This window comes from Mytilus californianus, unplaced genomic scaffold, assembly GCF_021869535.1.
Source record: "Mytilus californianus isolate M0D057914Y unplaced genomic scaffold, xbMytCali1.0.p SCAF_9, whole genome shotgun sequence".
NCBI classification, from domain to species: Eukaryota; Metazoa; Mollusca; class Bivalvia; order Mytilida; family Mytilidae; genus Mytilus; species Mytilus californianus.
In genome coordinates this window covers 72466725-72489825 of record NW_026262745.1, presented here as the reverse complement: position 1 = coordinate 72489825, position 23101 = coordinate 72466725, and the positions used below count along the sequence as shown (strand labels likewise).

The 23101-nt window shown below is 32.2% G+C and overlaps 1 long non-coding RNA gene across 1 annotated transcript in view; it reads right to left on the bottom strand.

The window, feature by feature from the left end:
• Positions 1-22050, bottom strand: part of LOC127714623 (uncharacterized) — a 28538-nt gene extending 6488 nt beyond the window's left edge. Inside the window, exons 1-5 of the long non-coding RNA XR_007987823.1 lie at positions 21989-22050; positions 17660-17737; positions 16645-16713; positions 13113-13257; positions 10634-10754 (exon numbers count right to left, since the gene is read on the bottom strand). This is a non-coding gene — a long non-coding RNA (uncharacterized LOC127714623). The remainder of the gene's footprint in view (positions 1-10633; positions 10755-13112; positions 13258-16644; positions 16714-17659; positions 17738-21988) is intronic.
• Between the last annotated feature and the right edge of the window lie 1051 nt (positions 22051-23101).

Below are 23101 nucleotides of genomic sequence, written 5' to 3'. Positions count from 1 at the left end.
CATCCAATGGATTTAGTGTGAAGACGTCATCAACAGTCAGAGAAAAACATGACCTTGTGCAATGCCAAAATATAGGTATCGACAGATTGTAGTACCTTTAAAGTAAATAAGAAGATGTGGTATGAGTGCCAATGAGACAACTTTCCATACAAATCTGCATATTTTCATTTCATATTGTATAATGCTATGCTATGCATTTGCCACTGTGTCATCCAAAAATATAATGGTCATCAGGAGATTTAAAAGATTTTTAAAAGCATAAATGTCTACGTATTTTTTATTATATTTGTTTTTTCGGTATCTGGGGGTTTTCGTTTCCCCAAATTTCTAATTCATATAAATGACGAAAATCAATTTGATTTTTTTATTCATTTGTGTGTCTATTAAGGTATAAAACCACTAATTCATAGCCCTATTGATTTCTATGTTAAATTCTGCAATTTCAAGCATAAAAGGCTACTTTGTCTTAAGTTCAAATAAAGTGGCAGTCATTTCATGTCAAAACTATACCTTATCCTGACTTGTGCTGAAAAATTCAACACAACCTTTAATTGCATATTAGAGCGTACTGGTTCCCGGAAGTTTGATAGTACAAAAACAGGCACTTCTGATCTGAACAACAGGGCAAATGTGCACTCCTATTATAATTTTATATACTTCTTTATTAATCAAAAGAAACTTTCAACAAGGGTTCTACAGTGATTCCAAGTCCCCAAGCTTTCATTTGATACCAAAACTACCCAAATATTTCACCCAAAGATACAGCTATGCGTAGGAACTATTTTGTTTAAAATATGTACTACTTTCTTGTTCTTTCTGACTGGGCCTGAATTAGTGGTTCTATACCTATAGGGCGAATCTAAAATCCTGCTGATGCACATCCCCAGACCCCCTTTGTCTCATTTTTTTAGGAGTGCGCTACGGCCGTGAATTCAGTGTAACTATATAGGCTGAAATATCAAGAATATAAGAAGGTCTGGGCGAGGTTTCCTTGTAATCTGTATTCTCTAATTTTTTTAACCATTTTTCTATATTCTTCATAAATTTTGCACATTATTCTCTATCCTTATTATTTTGGCCTATTTTTTCTCTATTATTTTTTTTTACCCATTTTCTGTAATGTTAGCCCTTTATTCTATATTTTGTACACCCCATATAACTTTTTTTAATTACAGGACCAGTCAGCAATTTATGGCCAAAACATTAATGTTAAATAGATAAATCGATGCATTATCAAGAATCGGTGCAAGACACCAATCCCTGCTAGCACTATTGCGTACCAATGTTAATTTTGCATATTTGTTAAACAGTTCTCTGCATAATGAACATGCGCACCAAGTTTCATTTTGATGTGACCTCAAAGTAACTTAAACCAAAAATTTAACCTCATACACGTTTAACTGACATTTCATTGAAAACTGACTCTTGAAATCTTGGTCAAACCATAACGTTTGCATAAGGACAAGTGGCGATAAGGGTCGTTTTTTTGGACTCGTCGCCACTTTCATTTAATTTGTCATATTGTAACCATTGGGAAATCGTGACAGTTTTGTGTTTATTTTATATACCGGTGTTCTGTTCGTAGCAACATGTACAATGGAGGTGATTAAATAAATAAATATGCTTAAAATACAGCTTTAATTTATTTCTATGACAGTTTAAACCGGCTGAATAGGACATTTATACGTCAATATGCTCTTTAAATATTACACAAAATTAAGTGCATACTTTTTGGCAATTGTTTATATATTTTAATTGTGAGAGTTTTTGAATTATACAGGTACTAGTAGATACATGTGGTAAATATATTAAACTCGAAGGAAAATGTCAAAGATAGAAAAAAATGTCAATACTATCAACAAACAAAACTATAGACAAATAACTAGTATTCAAGAGAATTTTGTAACGTAATAGGGCCTCGATGGATGAGTTGTTTAAGTAGTTCAACTACAGCAATCACTAGTTTGTTAACATTGCTCGTGACCGTACTTTGACCTTAATTGACTTGGATTCTCCACGATATAGCACAGAGTAATAAAAGTGGCGTTAAACATCAGCAATCAATAATCAATATAACGCAACGAACATCAAGAGTCTTTTGTGGAATACAATATATCCCTTGGTTTTATGTAGAAATAGTTCACCATTATATTTGTTTCGTAATCTCATACATCTACGCCATATATAAATTCTTTAAATGATATTTACAAATTTTGTCTCGTGCTATTGGTGGAGTCCGTAAAAAGGTTTTTTCGTACATGAGGAGTATACTTTTGTACTTTTACATTTATGTCATAACTATTGCCGTATATTAACTACTACACGTTCTCTCTTTCAACCCCCAATGAATTGACTGGTATAGATAAAAATTGGACTGCCTGATCTTCTCTCGTCACGAAGTAAAACCCTCGCTGAAGTGGTCGTCAGTTCGGATGTGCTGAATGTATAAATACGCAGCCACGTCCGCTCGGTATGGAAAACGATGTCCCGTGCATTCCACACTCTCTGCACGTTAAAGATTCAAAGTCAAACATATGTATAGGAACAGTTAAAAGAATAAATCGAAAGGAACAACATTTTTAATAACGGAAAACATACACGAGCAATAGCGAAATGAATATTAGTTCGAGCTCATATAACTACTACAATTACAAAGAGATGGCTGCCTTGGTAAATTATCTGTTGCACTTTGATTGGGGACTGGTCATTTGCAACCGAAGGGTGAGTGGGAAGAAATCAACGGGGCCTTGTAAAATTTTGGGAATGGAAAGGGGGAGTATCCAACTTTTTAATACTTCAAATGGGGGGGTGGGGGCATCGAAATGTTTTCAAAAGATTTGAGCAACTCTGTAAATCAAACATGCAAAAAATTATAGCTAATTGGTGAATAAAACTTTTTTTCCTTTATGACCTTGAGATGCGTAATCAAGAGTCGCACACCCTACCGTGCGCTCCCCATACAATAAAACAATGTAATATTTTGGCACAAAGAAAATTATTTCCGCTCGGCTCAATTCTTAAGATCCGAAATTCTAAGTTTCAACATGCCCTTCCAGGAGAGTATTTTATCTGAAGCTAAAATGGAATGACGGTGTGGTAAATGTCAATGAGACCATATCTGGCATATCCAAATAAAGTTCCCTGAAGCTCTAGATCCCCTACTGATACAATATAATAATAATAATAATAATAATAATAATAATAATAATAATAATAATAATAATAATAATAATAATAATAATAATAATAGAAATTGTATGCTTTTATTGTTTGTTATAACGAACAAAAGTATTGAGTAATGAGTAGGGGGTGTTTGGAATTTTTATGTCTTTGGAAGTGGGGTCTTGAATTTATTTTTCTTTCTTCAAGATAGGGACTTCAAAAAAATAAGAGAAATTCCAATGTTTCTTCCATCCACTGGAATGCTTAAAAATTAGAATCTCGTCACCTTAACAAAAATTTGAAAATGAAAAAAACATATCTAGGATTTGGAAATTGTAGTTTTTTTTATACCTACAACATTCTAAATTTGAAAATGAAATTTTATAAGTAATAACAAAAACAATAACATGATGGCAAAGTGAAATATCATAGTTTCAAATTAACCTAGAATTATAGAAATCTTTTTAATTAAAAAAGAACAAAGCAGGTATAGAGTACGGGGTTCAGGCATACATTTTATACCACAAAGAAAATGCGAACCTGATAAAGCATGTAAAGCGCATGGCAACTAGTGTAATTACTTTGAAACTATGGGTTCATAAAAACTCTACCATTACATTCATGTATATAAATTATTTTTTTCTCAATCTTGACAGTTATTTGTTTGCAAATCATCGTAATTTATATACAAAAAAGTATATTAAATAAAGTGCAACGTCCTCCGCTATATAACATTATCACTATAGGGGATGATTGCAACTTTAGTTTGACATATTTTCATTGTTAACTTCATAAACTCCGTGTAAAACACCACCATTGTGGTGTTTAATGCTGTATATGACATAGATTAAAGAACTAGTAAATAAACGTTTATAATTTTCTTTTTTGAGAATATTTAGTACCAAGTTGCATGGAACGTACCAATCCCCCTTAATTATAGCAGATGTCCCTATTGGCAATGCTGTGCTAGCTCAATCACTTCTAAGTTTTTATGGTCAAATATTTGGACCTTTGGAAGCAAGGTGCTCGTTTTAGTTCAATTAAAAATAAACTCAAATATAGGAATGGTAAATTTACGATTATTTCAGGAATTTAAAATATCAGTTACTTATGATTGGGACAAAATAACACGAATACATGTATTCTGTTCATCCAATGGAACTTAATCTTCTGTAAGATAACGTAATGTTGTTGAATTTAACAAAATGTCAACTTTCTATTATTATTATTATTATTATTATTATTATTATTATTATTATTATTATATTGTATCAGTAGGGGATCTAGAGCTTCATGTGGGTTAGTCGTTGTGACTTCAGGGAACTTTATTTGGCTATGCCAGATATGGTCTCATTGACATTTACCACACCTTCATTCCATTTTAGCTTCAGATAAGAATAGTCTCCTGGAAGGGCATGTTGAAACTTAGAATTTCGGATCTAAATTGTGCGACTCTTGATTACGCATCTCTAGGTCATAAAGGAAAAATAGTGTATTCACCAATCAGCTATGATTTTTGCATGTTTGAAATACAGAGTTGCTCAAATTTTGAAAGCATTTCGATGCCCCCCCCCCCCTTCCCCCCCCCCCTTTCCCCCATTTAAAGTATTAAAAAGTTGGATACTCCCCCTTTCCATTCCCAAAATTTTACAAGGCCCCGTTGATTTCTTCCCACTCACCCTTCGGTTGCAAATGACCAGTCCCCAATCAAAGTGCAACATATATTTTACCAAGGCAGCCCCCTCTATTTAATTGTAGTAGTTATATGAGCTCGAACTAATGTTTATTTCGCTATTGCTCGTGTATGTTTTCCGTTATTCAAAATGTTGTTCCTTTCGATTTATCCTTTTAACTGTTCCTATACATATGTTTGTCTTTGTAAAAAATATATTCGATAATTATATACAATTTCATTACAATTTTAAGACAGTTCCAAGCATCGTCAATCATTGTACTTCTATGCATAAAGAACACAGTGATAGGAAGATCAACAAATTACAAACAAAGAAATCAACAAATAATCCCATAAATTCCATCAATATATTGATGTGGCGAGAGCACTTCAGAGTAAAGTTGGTAAGATCTAGATAGGAGTGAGAAATGATTGAAAACACATGTTAGAGTTGAAAGGTTTAAAGTTGCGATTGTGGGAATTCAGAAAGAAATATTTATGCTAGGTCAGTTGATAATCTGAGCTGAAACTGTAAACACATATTAATAGATTATAAGGATATTTTACACTATACTGAAATGGAATTAAAAATGTAACTTTAATGATTGGGACACATACGATGTGATATAAAATCTTGGCAAACATCGTCGTCAACAACCCCACAATGTAAGAGAGAAATGTAAAAGTGAAAAAGTATACATCATTAGTCAGCTAGTTCCCCTGATACCTTGGTCCTATGCAACATCGAGGATTACAAGCGTATCATATGGTGGAGGTCCCGGTGGTTGTTTAAAATGGACTTGTTATGTCATACCAGTTGAGAAACAGAACTATTGAACATTCAAAAATGAGCGATTCCGAAAGTGAGGTTACTATTCAAAATCAGCCCGAACCTGAAGAAAATTCAGCCGAAATACCTAGTCAGCCAACACCAACACCAGCCACAGTGAACAGGGAACATTTCGAAGCTTTAATGAACAACATAAGTCAAACGCCAAAAACATTTCAACATGGATCAAAATAATCTACACCGGTATTTTCTATAGATAGTTTTGCCGGTTTACCTACAGAAGATGCCAACCTATGGCTCGATAAATTTGATGCGTGGATTGCGTTTCATGGATAGAACAAAGAAAATGAAAAAATCGCAAGTGCCATGCGTCTCAAACTTAAAGGAGGTGCGCTATCGTGGTTCAATGGTCTGCCTAATAGTGTTAAACGAAACAGTGATCAATTATTTACCAAATTTAAGGACCATTTTAATGGACTTCACCCGACGTGGATGCTTGAACAACATTTATATGAACGATGTATGCTTCCATCAGAATCCCTCGAAGTCTACATTAGTGACATTGAGAAACGGTGTAGCCGTTTGTGCAAAACAGACAGGGAGACTACAACCGTATTCATCAGAGGACTACCTGGATCGTTACGTGTGTTTGTGATTCAAAGGGACCTACAATACTTCAAAGATGCCGTGCAATCTGCAAGAGTGGCACAAGAATCGATGGCCGGACTCACAAGCACCTTCGAATATGGAGCTTCAAACTCAGTGTTGAATAAACTTTCCGACCAGGAGAAGGCAATCAACGATTTGAAAGACACTATATCCGCTATGCAGATTTCTCCCCCTAGAATAAACAAAAGTGAGTACAAAGTAGAGTGTAAACTCTGTACGAAAGCCAGACATTCTGCCAAAGACTGTCGAAGTTACAGTATACAAGAAAAATCTGGTTTTAATAAAAAGAGGGACATCGAGTGTTATAATTGTCACAAGCGTGGACATTACGCGAGAGAGTGTCGAGAATATTATATGGGAAACTAAAAAAGCCTAACAGTTCGGGGCGACTAGTTAGGCCGGAAGGACTTATTGACCCGTCAAGCCCAACAGTAAGTGACAGTTGTGTACAGTAAACGCTGCTTCTTTGATAAACAATTATATTAAGATTTCTATTGATAGTTATGATACATTTGCCTTGATAGATACAGGTGCAGATATTTCTGTCGCAAATCCTTCTTTAATTAGCAAATTGAGAAATATCAGTGTAAGAGTAAAGATTGATATATATGATAAAGAGTCTATTTTGATACCCAATAATGAAAAGGTTAAAATTATTGGTGTAATGAGTGTAAATATTGTAGTTGAGAAGGAGAATGCACATGTTAGATTTTATTTAGTACCTGATCTAGAACCTAACATTATTTTAGGTATTGATTTTCTTAAGAGTAAAGGAGCAGTGATTGATTTTGTAAATAGAAAGGTTACTTTTTATCCTAGGCGTCAGTTAGTTGCACAAACTGATGTTACTGTACCCCCCAGGTCAGAGAAGGTAATTATTGCAAAAATTAAAGGCACACGTCTGCCTGATTTCATTTTAGGTATTTCTACAGAGTCCCCTGTTTTGGCTTCTCATAGCTTATAAGCTGCGAAATCACTTTCGGAGGTTAGAAACGGGACAGTAGCACATGGTTTATGCAATTTAACAGATAAGCCTATTACAATTAAGAAGAATTCTAATGTAGGGAAATTTGTGTGCTTATCGGACAAAGATAAGGTGTGTGTTGTTAACGAATCAAAGACGTCTGCGTCTGTGCAAAACACGCCCATCGAAGATGAGGGCTCTGTAATGAAGGAAATACTTTCACACATAGGTCGTGACCTAAACGATAATGAGATCAGCTGGTAAATTTACTAGAAAATTACTCTAATGTTTTTGTAAACGGTGGAAAGTTAGGAAATTGCGATATTTTACAACATGAAATTAGCATGCCATGCGATCAAAAACCGATTAGACAACGACCGTAAAAGATTGGTAATAAACAAAAACAAATATTAGAAAACATGATAGAGGATATGTTAAAACAAGATATTATAGAACCAAGTACTAGTCCTTGGGCAACGCCATGTTTTCTTGTTGCTAAAAAAACAATACCGAGTATAGATTCGTGGTTGATTATAAAAAAATTAATTTTATAATAGAACAGGATGCTCATCCTCTTTTAACTACTGACGATGCATTAGAAAGCTTGGGGGCCACCCAACCCTCATACTTTAGTTGTTTGGACCTTCGTAGTGGATTTTATCAGACTCAGATCAGTCCTAATTCTCGCCAATATACAGCATGGAAATGTCATTTAGGACTTTTTCAATTTAAACGTCTTCCGATGGGACTGAAAAATAGCCCTCAAATGTTTCAAAGATTAATGGAAACGGTATTACGAGGAATGACATTCAAATTTTGTTTGATTTATTTAGATGACATAATAGTGTTTTCAAAGACATTTTAGGAACACATTGAACACTTGAGAGACGTTTTTGTTAAACTACGAGATGCTGGACTTAAATTGCATCCCCCAAAATGTTCTTTGCTCAAAGGGAGATAAATTATTTAGGACAAAAAGTTAGCAACGAGGGTATTTCGCCAGATAAGTCAAAAATCGACGCAATCACTAAGTATTCCGTTCCACGTAAACTTAAAAATCTACGTGCCTTCTTAGGTTTATCAGGATATTATAGAAAATTTGTTCAAAATTATGCAAAGATTGCTGCTCCGCTTTATGCACTGTCTAAGAAAAACTGTGATTTTGTATGGTCAAAAGAATGTGACAGTGCATTTGAACACTTAAAATCCGCCTTGACGTCACCACCGATTTTGGCGTATCCAGACTACGATAGACCTTTTCGTGTTTACACTGATGCTAGCTCTTTTGCGTTAGGTGCTGTTCTCTGTCAAGAACAAAGTGGTCAAGAGAGAGTAATTTGCTATGCTGGTCGTGCATTGAGTAAACATGAAAAAAACTATGGAATTACCGAACTGGAATGTCTAGCACTAGTTTTTGCTATAAAGAAATTTGACTGTTATCTCCGATTTACAAGTTTCACGGCTTACGTGGATCATGCCGCTTTGAAATGGCTACTTTCGCTTAAGGAACCAACAGGCAAATTTGCTCGATGGGTAGCACTCATACAATCATATAACTTTGAAATCGTGTATAGACCTGGATCATATATATATGTTGATTCACCGGATGATGACCTCGACAACGAAAGTCTTTTGAATATATAACCATCTTATCAAATACACGAAACTCAACAGTTAAATACGAAAGAATCATCAAATCCGATATTTTCACCACCTGTTAGTAAAATTGCCTGTCAATCAGTGAAACAGTGCTGAGACATTCATGCTAATGCTGATAATTTATTCTCAACGACTGAAATAAAATCTGAACAACGTGCAGATAACAACTATAAAGATATCATAGACTACTTAGAGACCGGTAGATTACCTAAAGATAAGGACAAGCACAGAAAAGTATAATTGCTGCAGCCATTTTATTTCTTACATGATGACATTTTATATCACGTTAATAAACGATCAAAACGTGGACAAAGAGACTTAAATGCAAATATTCAGTTAGCAATTCACGAGAAATGGTTCCAACAATTTTAGCAGAAACCCACAATAGTCTATTTTCTGGTCACTTAGGAATAAGTAGAACTATCCGTCGGACTCAACGTCTTTATTTTTGGCCATTAATGAATAGCGACATTGAAAACTGGATAAAGTCTGTGAACTTTGTTTGGAGCGTAAACAACTTCCAAATCCTGTCCGAGCTCAGCTATCTAGCATTGCTATAGCATCAATGCCTTTTGAAAGAGTCAGTACTGACATTATGGGACCGTTACCCGTTAGTGGACCGTCCAATTATCAATATGTGCTTGTATTTATTTGCTATTTTACAAAGTACGTTGAATTTATACCTGTATCAGATATAAGAGCATCAACAGTAGCTAAAGCGTTTGTAGAGAATGTACTGTGTCGTCATGGTTCGCCAAGTTTTTTATACCCCGACAGAGGATCCAATTATTTATCGAACATTGTTAGAGAAACTTGCAAACTATTTGAAATTACAAAAACTCATACGACGAGTTACCACCCACAGTGCAATGATCAAAGTGAAAGAATGATGCGATCCGTAAAAGACATGTTATCAAAATATTTAGATGATAATAAGAACTGGCATAACTTTCTGCCTTTATTCAATTCGCATATAGCACAGCGCCGTCTGTGGATACAACAGACTATTCACCATTCTTTTTAGTGTATGGCCGACATCCGAAAAATCCGATCGATTCTAACTTACCAAACTTAGATGTCAACAAAACGGCTCAAGAATACGTCACCACCTTACTTGAAGAACTTGAAATAGCTAGGACAATTGCGAAAGAATTAATTGAAATCCGTAAATTAATTGCTCAAATTTCGAAAGTCGGCAGTTAGCCTTTTTTGTCAGTCCAATATGCCGTAAATATCTTATCTCCGGTTATAGGGGCCTTGTTCATGTTTTCTGCTTACACAGTACCTGAAAGATTGTTTTAATAATCCTTAACCATAATTTTAAATCCTCTGAACTCATTCATTCCAAATACAGTTAACCGAAGCGCATATCAAATCTCGATTCTGATTGGCTGAATTTCCTAATTAACTTCATCTTTAGTACTGGCTCTTCAAAGGTTGAATTTTTGCTAAATTTTTTATAAATGAATTCAACTGTTTTTTTTTTTTTTAAAGCGTATTAAAAAGTGTTGTATAATTGAAAGAAAATCAAAATCTCGAAAAAAAACAAAACAAAAAAACAAAGTGAGATAATGATAACAAAAACATATATGGTATATATACATCAGTTTAGTTGTTGACGCGAAGTAAATTTGAAATAGTCAATTGTTTTCCGCGGAGATACACATTGAGTAAAAATTATTTTACGACTGATATTTCTCGATTTAAATACACTTACCATGAAAAGAATACGATAGTGTTCTTCTTTACGAGCTTGTGTTCCCACTGAACATCAAAAACAGCGTATCGACAATCAGCTGTCTCTACTAACTCTTGGAGGAACCGTTTGTACGCAACGTCTGAAAAAAAAACAGATTTTGAAGTTAACTTGTCATATTCATAAAGACATATGTGAGCACATAAACTAACTTCCATTGAAACAAACAAGGCCATGGCCAAAAAGGAAAATTTCAATAACAAACACCGAACACAAAGGTAAAGACTGAGCAACAAAAACCCAACCAAAATTGAGAGAAGAAATCAGGTTCTCCGGAAGGATAGGCAGATCCTTGATGTTAACCGTCGTGTTATAGAATGCAATTACAAATTCATTGTCAAGTTGTATTCCTTGTCATAATCGAGTTAATAATGATAAGAAGTGTTGCTACGACGGTTTGTATTAGTTGTGTACTAAGACACAGATTTTTCACATCGGTCTATCAAATTATGACGGTGTCTGTAAAAATCAGAAAAGATATCAACCAGTCTTATCATAAGGTACGTCAGACGTGCGTTTTGTGTACGTAAGACGTGCATTTTGTCTACTTCAGACTCATCATTGGTGCTCGAATCAAAGGAAAATTGTATACGCAGTTGAAGGGTATTGAAAACCAAGAATTTTGAAAAGTAGTGCAAATACGTCGTAGGCTATCTATGCCAGGTGAGAGGAAAACCTTTATTGTTTCGAATAAGTCAACAATTTATAACAGTTAATTAACAGGAAATGTAGATTGATATAAAGTATTTACTTCAAGGAAATCATAATAGGGATCGCAAGACCTTAATTTACCGTATCCACTTTAAGATTTATACTAAATATTGAAGAGCTACTGGAATGCTGCTTCATTGAAATTGCAAATTCACGGTTGGAAAACGAAATCAACTATTTTGTCGTGAAGCTAAGATCTCGTGTAAGTGAACTTCAACATGTATTTCAAATTAATAGAGACAGTTGCAATCAGCATTGTCGCCAAACTTTGAATTATGCAGTGAAAAGAGATCATCTATATTGTTCTTTTGTAGTATCTTCATGCAAAATTTGAACTTATATTTGTCAACTTTATGCTTTGAAAGTGTTTTTTTCTTTTTTGTTACATATCCTACATCTAACTCTATCAATCTAGTTTATGACGAGTACAAAGAGATGAAGGCTATACATTAATGAGACACCTTTATTCATCAAAAAAGACAAAAACACATATAAAGTCATCAAAAACGCCAGAATTTTAAGATTGTGCGCCCTATGCCTCTATTGTCTACACATATTCATCAGTGGTGTTATAATCAAAACACATGAAAGTCAAAATCAATTTCAAGTTGAAGGACTTTTGAAAACCAAAAAAAAATTAAAATGTAATGCATCAATTCTGGCAACGGCATAACAACTTAGTGTTTCGAAAAATTAACAATTTTACTACATTGTAATAGCAATCTCACAGAGGATGCCCATATCAAGTATATTGCTGAATTCTAAGTAGGTTTTATACTTTGGGACGAAACGTCCAAAAACAATGACATCGAACCAGTGGTCGTAACAGGCTTATTAATTGTAACGACAGCTACAAATAAATTAATGAGTTAGACAATCGTTGACCACTTTCCACCTTCCTCTGCAAAGTTACTTAGACATGTCATTTGAAATAAACTTGTTCCATTATATCTCAACTCTAACCATTTTCAATCTCTATTGATGCACCATGAAGGGACAATTGCATAAGAGAAAAAAAACTAACAACTTAGAAGGGGGAAAAATATCACTTAATATTAGTGGTATAAAAGATTTAGAAAACAATAAAACAAACAACTATAAATAAACGGTAAGACCAATATACCATATCAAAGAAGTCTCCTAGTCACAGATTCGGAAGATTTGGTGTATAATTCATTTTATTTTATGTCCCTTTTGATCATATAACTCTACATGTTTTTTATTGTCTTGTACATCATTGGCTTTGAAATACTTTGGGTTCCTGATGAAGGTAAATACAGAAAAGCGGTACGGACGCACAAACATTAATGATATGCTTTTTTCATTTATTAAAACCTTGCATTAATACTGTTTTTCTTTCTTCAATAAACGTATTACGTTCATTGAAAGATATCAATGAAAACACATCGAATGTTAGTGCAAAGAATAGAGAATTGTAATATTTGTTTATACTAATGCATGAGGAAATAGATAAAAACATGTACTTGGATAGATCTTTGGATCCATTTAGTAGCCCCATTTGGTTCACATTTCCATGACACTAGATTGTTTCACAGTAACTCTGTACCTTGATTTGATTGCTGATAAAATTGATGTGATTAGTTTGGAATGGGGTTCCGTGGAGCACAGGGCTGACCCAACAGTATAACGGTGTTTGTAGGAAATTTGAGTACCCAAAAACTGTGAAGATTTAGTTCAAAAACACTTCAATTAAGTTACATGTTCATACCTGAATCACAAAGTCCTCGGTCTAATGTCTTGTCCACAACAATGTTTTGCATCTGATGGTCTAGCTTGAATGTTATGTAATGATATTGATGGTAAAGTTTCAGCTCTTCAAATTTGTCCACGCATTTCTTCGTTACTTTTACTCCCTATAACAGTATTCATCGGCATATAAATAAATTCTCATATCCAGTCATACAGTCAAGAGGAACAGACTAATATTTGTTTGTAAATAAATAGTAGAATAGCAGATAGGCTTTTATTATGGGTTTCAGTATTTTAACATTACCATGTAGGGTACGTGTGTGATATGATTCTGTGAGGGAATTCGATTTAACTATACCATGGTTGACTTAAAGCACTTGATGACGTTTTAATGAATTAATCAGAATAAGATTTTTTGTAATAGGTTAAGAAATGATTTTGCTATGTATCTGTAAATTTACTAATTTAAAAGTGAATATGTATAAAGTTAATACTTTTGTTTACTTTTGAAGCTTAAACTTTGTATTGCTGAAAAACACTCTAATGAGAGTTTGAAAAACAATGCCATAGTTTTTAAATTCTTGCAAACAGTTTGGATGATTAAAGTTAGGTCGAAATAACAACACGATATATTTTTTAAATCTATCATTTGCTCCATACCCAATATAAACCCAACATTACTTGTGATATGGACTGGTCATTGTAAGTAAAGTTTATGCTATTCGATTTATTTGTAAGAGTTATTAATGTTATACTTTTTGAATTTTTTCCTTTGTGCATTTTGTCAGACAATGAACTTTCCTTATAAAACAGAATCGAACTTTCATATGCACTTTGGTTAACAGCACGTGTAACTAAATACTCATTTGTTTACATTATAAATTTTAAAAACAATGTTTTCACACTTCATATGTAATAATGTAACCTTGTTGAAAGTCCTAGCCTGCAAAATTTCATTTGAAATAATATGCTTTTATTCTATGAATGTATAAATAAGCTTGTTATATGAAAACCCTCTGCATTTTTATGCACCTGTCCTAAGTCAGGAGTCTGTTGTTCATAGGTGTTTTTTTTTTTTTTTATTGTTTTACTGTTCAGTGTGAGCCAAGGCTCCTTGTTGAATGCAGTACTGTGACCTATAAATTTTAACTTTTTATACATAAATTGTGACTTGGATGGAGAGTTGTCTCATTGGCACTCATACCACAACTTCTTATTTATAATTTCAAGTTTTTTGTACACACATGTGTAAAGCAGATTTACATGCATTTGAAATCTACATACAATAATTTTTTTATAAACTTTTCTTAGACTTATAAGGATATATAATTTATAGGTTTTTCAAGTTTACCTATTTATATTTATCAACTAACAAATTATAAAATTCTTATTGGAGTGACAGTTTGATTTAAAAAAAAATATGCTTTCCTTAGTGGTGCAGATAATGAGTTTAGATACTATTAGTTATTATATCCAATATCATTTTGATGCGAATTCTTGGGGATAGGTCTCGAAATCGTTTTAGCAATTATACGCGATTTGTTTTTACTTGAATATAATGTCTTTCGAGAAAGGCTATTGTAGTATTTAAAATTGATATGGCCACTTAACTTCAAATTTGAAGCAGTATGCTATCCATACTTTATACACAAAAGATGTTACAATGTGGTCGGGCACTGTTTACTTTAACATCCCGGAGTTCGTCTAAATTGTTAAGTTTTTTTTAGGGTATTCGTAATATTCAATCTTTTTTTCTGTTTGTTGTTTTAATGATTATTTTTTTTTACTTTAATATATTGTTTTGTCTGTTCCTGTGAATGGTTATTCATTAGACTGTAAAGAAATTTTTTATAAGATTGTTCACCTTTGTGTCGTCTGTTGTATATTTATAAAAATAATAATAAAGTATATCTTGATAAAAAAAAGGAATAAAGGTCCCCTTTTTGAAGGATTTCTAGCTAAAATCCTACTTTTAATTTTGAATGTCTATACTAATTCCTGGTTAATGTTTTGCAGTTGTTCCCAAGTAGTGCAGCCGAATGGATCTATAAAAAGTCCTATCGATGAGGAATAATAAACATAGAAGTTTACACCTATAGGTTACCGTACGGCCTCCAACAATCAACAAAACCCATACCGCATTGTAAGCTATAAAAACCCCAGAAATGACAAATGTAAAACATGTTAAACAAATAAAACGAAAAAACTAACGGCATGATTTATAAAGCATAGAACGAGATACATTTAACATGAAATTTCATTTAATTTTCTCATTGCTATTGTATTTAAAACCTGTTGATTAATTCCTGATATCTAAGCTGGTAACTAAACAACATATCCAAATTTGTTCAACCTTTTTTTCCTGCATTTTCTAATCTTTTAATGGAATCTGACATGGTTTTAAACATAAGAGTGATTAACAAAAAACGTAAATTTTAAAATCTGCAGAAACGACATGTATTTGGTTGGTTATCCAGCAACAATCAATCAATCATCATAATTCTTTACTTTTACATGAGAAAATTGCAAATGGCTGATTTGGAATGATTTTGTTTTTAAAAGTATATCCAAACATGTTGTGATTGGTTCAATCTTGCTCGACAATTGCAATTTAGCCAATACTGACGGTTGTTCATTTTATGGAGCTTGTAGTGTATCGCAATAGATTTTCTCTTGAAAAACATGATCTGATGACATACTGTAGCCAAATTTTTGAAACCTAGACGTATAGTTTAACAAAAAAATAACTGAAACTCTTATAAACCCAAAGGTAATAATATGTTTCTGTGACAAAGTTATGGCCATTTGAAATTACAAAAAAAAACTTTATGGAGAAATCTTACGTTTTACCTTGGTATGTACAAACCATTCATCTTTGTGTAAATTAGATTCTACGGAAGACGTTTTTAATAAGTTTAACATAATAACGAGATATACAACTAAACGTCAATTATTTTTTATGATTTCTATATTTGTTAGTTCCTTAAATAAACTACAAATATTCAAATAATATGATTTATAGCTGAAATGATATTAGACTGATTAAGTTTTTTGGTACACACGTTAAACATAATATAAAAAGCTGTAGAATTATTTGCATATTTGTATCTTAAGAATGCTTACATTTCATTTATGAATAATAGCTCAATTCAGTTCGTCTTTTCATTTTTTTCAATTTTTTTTTATTATAATCCGGAGCGTTACTCATTGTTGGTAACTGTATAGTACAGTTATTTACAAATTTGTTCATTAATCTGTTTTTGGATAGCTTAAATCTTCATTTAGTAACAATCAAATTTTTAAAAATGTGGTTAAATGATAATTTCTCAAAATGTCACGATTTTATATGAGTTTATATTCACACACAAACACACACACACACACACACACACACCAAAACACACACACACACACACATACGCACTTATACAATAAAAATTAAACAAAATATAACACAAATAAAACATAAAAAACAAGGTAATCAATCAAAGAACAATGTAACAAAATCTTTAAAAAGTATTGTAAGTATACTTTAAGATTAATGAACCTACCTCTGCACCTTTAATCACTGCAGTTTGCAGAAATAAAGTGACAGTCCAAAATACACCAATAAGAAGAATCTGGAAAGTAAGAGAATTCTGAAATAGAATGGAACATCAGTACAGATATATTTATAAATTGATATATAGTGTTTTATAACATTGAAATGAATTTCTTTGAACTTATTCATAACGTTCAATTACATGCCATAATATAAACAAAATTATAATCATTGATGTTTACAATGTATGTTAATTTGAGAAGAACACCGACGTACCTTAACTACTAACCGTGACTGTACAAGTTTGAATGCCGATCAAGCCATTGCTTATACTTTAATATTAATGACAAGTTTTAAAACGAGGAGGTCATTTTGGCTATATCAGACATGTCAGAGGTCTGTTTTTTTTTCGTTTTTTTTTTTTTTTTTAACTCGGAGCTTTTTTGATACAACACGGAATGATATTGATGGGCGTATAATGTTGTTTATAACATTGAAATGAACTTCTTTTAAATAATGCACAACGGTAAGTTGTCTGTCAAATTATAACTGTAAACTGTACATGTTTGTCCATTGGTCTGTTAAAGAGTAGTTTCTAATAGTATACGACATCTCTTTTTATATAATATACATTATAAAGAGAACTTATGATACAAAAAATGTTTTTATAAATAAAGCTGTAAATCAAACACCAAAAACAATACCAAGAAGAGAAATAAAAACAAAACCCATTTGAAACAAAATAATAAACTACTTTTTTATATGTTTTGCAAGGGCAAATCAATAAAAATAAATTGGTAAAAATGCAGATATTTGGTTTTCGGGAAAACAAAATAAATTTCACCACATGTAATGGAAACGACCATTATTCTATCAGTTTTACCTTGATCCTCAGGACTATAAGTACACACACGCGACCATTAATATCAAACACACAAAAAAAAATATCAAAGAACCATGTAATAAGAACTTTAAAGTATTTTTAAACATTGAAATCAATGAAAATATCCTAGCAATATACTAACCTTTAACATTTTCAAAAATGAAATGACTGGTCCAAGATATAACGTTACAATTAAACAAATACGGCAAGTAGTATAATCCTGAAATAGAATATATATTGATAGATAGTTTTTTTTATATTGAAATGAACTTCGTCGAAATTATTAACAACGGTAAGTTGCATGCCATGTTATGACTGTAAAGTTTTGAAAGTCAGTAATCTTTTTTATAACTTATAAGTGTGATCACACTTAAGCAGAAGTCCAGTTTTAAATCATGTTTAGTTAGGTTAACTGATACTTTGTTTATTGCATATGTTGTTTTTTTAATAAAATATATAATGCATATGTTTTTATTGTCGTTTGAATTCTATCAATTTAAAGTAAACAAAAATTAACTTCAAAAAGTAAAGTTTTCATATCATTGGGTTTTGCTAAGTCCATTCCGTTCATAAACGTGTTTTTGTAAAAGTGAAATTGTGATATACGCCAATTAAAACAGATGCCTAGATTTTTTTCATTATTCTCCTGTGCTTCTGCAAACAAACCCAGTGACAATAATAAACTGTTGATTGTAAGGGGCTAAAATTCAGTTTCCAATAATGGGTGACATCCTCAATGTCAATATATGTATTTTTTTGGTCAAACCTTTGCTCATATAAACATATTAATATAAAAATTGAAAAAAAATGCTATTTTGGCAATTCGTATTTTTTATGCCAGAACCGAGGTACCAAGCTATTGATCTAGTAAGAAATAGTGGTATTAGTAACCATGCTAACAAATTGAGTATTAGTATGTTGTGTATGACTTTATATTGTAAACCTTTGATTTATATTTCATTGAAAATCTAAAAATTTACAAATTATGTTTGTAAAGTTATTTTTATTTCCAAATACAAAATTGGAAATGACCGATAGAACCCGAGATTAAGTACCCTGTCCTCAACACAAAATAGTTTTTTTTTTTGCTGAACTGCACATTTCAGTTAAAACAGTAAAACAAAAACAACGGTACATTCTGATTTAACAAAAATGTGCATGATACTTGGTATGATATTTAGAGGTAAGGAAAAACAAACCCAGATAATTTAAAGCATTTAAATAATGACAACGTATAAAGCAGAAACTATAACACTACAATAGTCCGAAAGACGTTTTTGTGTAAAATTTTCGTGGAATTTTATGAACTTTGGACAGAAGCTTGCTTATCACGAAAGGACGGTATCTAGATCAAAATTTAGAAAATGATTATTTTCCTTCACCGTATTGTACTGATAAAAGGACTACTATAACTTTGTCAAACCTCCATTGAAATTTATGACACTTTGGCACAGGGTTTATGATAAATAAGAGCAAACTTTCAAAAATATGGGTTTTTTTTTCATTTTCAGTATTTTTCTGATAGATGGACTTTGTTTTTTTACATCTAACATTCATAGACAATCTAGGATTAAATGTTTTTTGACATGATCAATTTATAAACCTTCATAGATTGTAATGAAACTTGGACAGAGAATAATCTTAAAAATATAACATTTAAAGAAACGTTTCATTTTATTTATTTCTGTATTATACTGATAAATGGACAAACTTTTTATTGTCAACATTACACCTTTGCACGGACAACAGCAATAGCAAGCTAAACACATGGCTTCGAAGAACCTTCACAATTTGTTTTTAAAAATTACCTGAAACTGAACAGGCAATTTGCCGAATTGTGCTTTAAATGTTCGGCCGTTTTACAAAATGATGAGGCTTTTTAGTCATTTCATATATTGCCCATCAAGGTTAGGCATTTTATAAATTGCCTGAAAATTCAGTAATTTTACAAAATGACTTTAACGTATATATATATATAAATATGTATGTGCCCTTTAAAACATAAACTTTTTTTACGGTTTTGATCATTCCTATATGAAAATTGTTTATTTTCATATTTTTGTTGACAATGATAATACCCGACTTCTATATACAAATTAGGAGATGTGGTATGATTGCAAATGAGACAACTATACATCAAGTTCAAATGAAGTGGATGTTATCAATTAAAGGGCAACAGTGCTGCCTTCAACGATGAGAAAAAACCCATTCCGTATGATCGGTTTTAAAAGGCCCGTACATGAAAAATATAAAACAATTGAGAAAACTAACGGCCTAATTTAAAAAAAAATAATTTACGAAAACAAATATGACAGACATGAATCAACGACAACTACTGAAGTACAGGCTCCTGACTTGGGACAAGCACATAAAGAATGTGGTGGGGTTGAATATGTTTGTGAGTGCTCAACCTCCCCTAACCTTGGACAGCGGTGTAACAGTGCAACATAAGAACAAACTATATAAAAAAAACAGTTACAAACAGATACAAATAGAAATACATCTAACAAAAACAGAGTGGAGGTGGACATAGTTAAGAAGATATCGAAACAATTGATCACTTTATCGTAAAAAGTAAAATAACAATACTACCAACTCCAAGAAAAATTCAAATCGGAAAGTCCTTTATTTATCAAATGCCAAAATCAAAAGTTCAAACACATCAAACGAATGGAAAACAACTGTCATATTCCTGACTTGGTACAGACATTTCCTTATGTAGAAAATGGTGGATTGAACCTGATTTAATAGCTATCTAAACCTCTCACTTGAATGACAGTCACATGACATTCAATTATATTGACAACAATGTTTGACATTTTAGCGCCTGTCCCATGTCAGGAGCCTTTGATCTTTGCTAGTCTTGTATGATTTCTAATCTTATTTCATTTATATGTTTCGGAGTTTAATATGACGTCCATTTTCACTGAACTAGTACACATTTTTGTATATGGGCGAGTTGAAATCCGCCTCCGGATGCGTGGTTTGCTCGCTGTGTTTTTGAGATTAACACAAGCATATTGAGTTAAGACGGATAGAAAATAACAAAATTGGAAAAAAGAAACGAGAAATGTTTGAAAACAAGATATTGTATGTTGTTTTGATATTATTATTTTGCAATTAAAATAGATTTGAATAAACTAGGGTAACAATGTTGCAAACCTTTGACTTGGATGCAAGTAATTTAAACCAAAACATTGTCTAGCTTTATGACTTGTACCCTTCACTTGTCAAATATGTGTGTTTTGTTCAAATTTGTAAGCGGTAGGAGTAATTTTTTCCATTTCAATGATATTTTGTACTAGAAAATGATAGACGTCTGATGTTCATAAGATGTCAAATACTAGAAAATTGTTGCATGCAAAATAGACACATCTTTTGGAATCAATGTACAATGTTATGAAAAAATTATGAACTTGAAACGTTGAAATTCATTAACTGCGAAATTGTCTTCTTTTTAGAATCGAAGCAATAGAAATCGCATTAGGACAGCCAGGCGGTTGAATATATTCTGTGTTATGTAACTACTTCTGATTTATACCAGATGATTTTTTAGTTGTAAGATTAAAGTTGTTCAGTGTTTGAACTTCAGTTTTCAGTTGAAATATGTTTGGGGTAGGGTAACATTTTCCATATTGTATATCTTATAAATTAGAAAGCTGAAACAGTTTTCTATTAAATGTTAAACATCAAATTGATAATCAAAACAATATTTGTGTTAGAAATGCAAAAAAGGAATAAATGGAAAAATCTTCAAATCTAAAAGGTGTTCATTTGCTACGTTTTCTGACTACAAACATTGGTTTTAACAGGTCAAACACCACAACATATGCAGTTATTACAACAACTTTCAGAATGGTTCAGATTTTCTATAAGTTGTTATTTCTGGTGTATTTGAGAATAATGAATACACGTTTGTTCTAACATTTTTGTCGATTTGTCATGGTGTGGGTGATTTGAGAAGAAGCGTGAAAAACAAAGTTTAACACTTGATAATATTCAGAAAGTTAATTCCTTGGACCTAATTTAATACCATACATGAATATGCACGGAACTGTACTGTGTGTTGGACATAATCATTAGGTAAATGGTGCTATATGCCCATTAACTTGGAACAGTAAAAGTACTGGATTTTTTTTTTCGTGGCTCCATATTCAAACATATTTATAGTATCATAACTATCACTGTACAGTATCATGATTTTATCATAAAGGGAATAATAACGCCAAAATATAAGACTTAGCTGCTAAACGCCTTCTGGACTAGAACATACCATAGTTTTCTATTGATATGTGGTTTGATGTTAACAAAAACTAGCGTTAGGGTGCGTTGTGTACGATTTACAGAAACGAGTTTCGGCTGTCGCGTTCAATTATTTCAGTGGACAGGGATTTCCCCTTGTAAAATCAATATAAATTAAGATGGGTAAATATATATTCAAATAAAATAAAAAAAGATAAAATATTCTTACCTTGTCCAATATAACATAATCGAAAAGTTAACTTCTTGGTGTTTATATAGTAGTAAAATTAATAATCGCTTGATTGACAAGCGGAACAAAATGTACTTTCATTATTATACTATATCTGACTAATCATATTTTTGATGTTTGTAAAAGATTTACTTGATGATGTGGTAAAAGAATTAAAGCATGTAAATTTGTGCCATTAAATTGTTTACGAATTTTAAAAGAACTGAAAATCCTTTTAATCTTATATCTATGATACACAATTATTAGTAGGCATCGAGGTGTAAACTTGCATTTAGATTTAAGAGAAATTATTAGATCATGGTACGGAGTTCACTATAGGTGGATATTTTGTCAATTTGGCAAATTGACAATGGTAGTTATTTGTTGCCTGTTTAATTCCGCCGTTCAATTTCAAGGACGTAAATAGTCTGAGCATCGGTTAAGGCGTTTTGGCCCTACAAACTATATGAGGGCTTTCGGGTGAATGACTTTTACGACATATAATTCAAAGATAATTCTTCTGTCATTGCAATGTCAATAAAACGACCATTTGCAAATACAAAAAAAGCAAACAATGATCTACGCCCTCAGAGATTTATTTGTTGTGCTTTTTAACAGTATAAAATTGAGAATGGAAATGGGGAATGTGTCAAAGAGACATTAACCCGACCATAGAGCAGACAACAGCCGAAGGCCTCCAGTGGGTCTTCAATGCAGCGAGAAACTCCGGCACCCGGAGGCGTCCTTCAGCTGACCCCTAGTATGTTTACCAATGCCTAAATGTGACTTTGAGAAGGATAACAACTGTTATAAAAAACATGATGTATCATGACCTAATACAGTATGTCATAATTTTTTTATTTTTTTTTTTGCTATATAGACATATACTAGTAAATGATGTCATGTATTAAGAGTAGGAATTTGAGAAGATGTGTCGGATAGGTCAATGAAAAAAACACCCTAACGACAAAAAAGAGCAAAAACACAAATAAAGGGTAGCATTAATTCTTCAACCAAAGACATAGATCCCAGTCTATTTATATGAATAATCATTGAATAGTCATATTTAAATAAATTATGTTTATTTCTGGTTTACACAAAAATTGGATTCTG